This window comes from Oncorhynchus tshawytscha, linkage group LG14, assembly GCF_018296145.1.
Source record: "Oncorhynchus tshawytscha isolate Ot180627B linkage group LG14, Otsh_v2.0, whole genome shotgun sequence".
NCBI classification, from domain to species: domain Eukaryota; kingdom Metazoa; phylum Chordata; class Actinopteri; order Salmoniformes; family Salmonidae; genus Oncorhynchus; species Oncorhynchus tshawytscha.
In genome coordinates this window covers 5,845,456-5,846,988 of record NC_056442.1, presented here as the reverse complement: position 1 = coordinate 5,846,988, position 1,533 = coordinate 5,845,456, and positions in this window count along the sequence as shown.

The following is a 1,533-nucleotide window of genomic DNA, read 5'->3' as shown; positions in this document are numbered from 1 at the left end:
TGCATGCACACACACACACACACACACACACACACACACACACACACACACACACACACACACACACACACACACACACTGAGGCAGGGACAATGTGGGCAGTCAAAGTCATCGCTGACTGAGGGGGCTCTTGAATGAGAACAGGCAGGATGCTGTCCAAGGTCCTGGTTCTGAAGAACAGGGAACATTGCTGTATGGTAAAGAACAGAATGAGTGATCACGTAATAAGAATGTGCGTATGTCAGTGTAACACATAACATATTGAGAACAATGGCTACTGACCATTCCTTCTATTCCACATCACCAGCGTAAATGTGCCAAAAAGGACATAAAGCCTTTATGTATTGAATATGTGGACAGCGTCAATACAACATGATATGAAAACAGTCACACAATAAAGACAATCATGAGGTTAGCATCCGATTTATACCATCATACAGAGATCAGCTATTGAGCAGAGAAGCAGGACATTAGATCATGATTATGGCTGGTCTGGCTCAGCCGGGAGGATGCTGTCTGCATCTCGTTCTCCCGCAATGAAGAGGATCAATAAACCAGAGGGGTGTATCAGATGGGCCGTGCTGAGCTGGGAAGACCGTGCATATGTCAGGCACTGGCTATACTGGCGATGGCCGTAGGAGACTTGTGTGCGTACACCACTGCTTGTGGGTGTACACACACACACACACACCACACACACACACACACACACAAACGTTACACCCCCCCCCCAACACACACACAAAGCCGAATATATAACTAATGTGCATCCCACCTATTCATAACTCCACACCATCTGGATGTGCAGACAAAATAATAACGTAGTATATCACAAACATCTCGTTCCGTCCCCATCGCCTCCTGCCTCTCTCCCCCTTCCATCAACTAACTTCACGAGCCTGTCTCTTCTCCAGCGACACGTCAGTCCCAGGTTGGCACCACTATATTGCACTCATTTGGGACAGGAGATTTACAAGCTGTTCAGGATACAACATCAGCACACTTTGTTCAGATCTGCTTTCTTCATTTGCCCCAAAAGGAAAGATGCAATCTACTGTATCCTACTGTGCCACCAAAAAAACGTTCCTGCACCGCGATCCAATTTCTATTACATCTAATCCTATTGCCATGCTGGTGAATGGTGGGTTGTAGCTGCTGTGTGTTGATGTTCAGAAACAGCAACCGCTATATGATGTAGGGGGTAACTATGGAGCACTGTGTGTTTATTTAAAAAAAAACTAAATTATAATTCTGGTGATTCTAGATGAGAGACCCATACACACATTCACAAGTGAGCACACACACAGACACACACACGCACACACACACGCACATAGACACACACAGTTACATTACACTAATTTAATGCCCCATTCCCCCTTATTAATCTTGAGTTCTGTCCACATTTCCACTCTCTTTTAACATTAGGGGGCCGCCACATGCTGCACCCCAAACAAAAGGGTTCAGTTTATTCTTCATTGGGGGTTCACACATGGACATTACCCCTAAAGGAAGGCCTCACTGCCAGCTGCC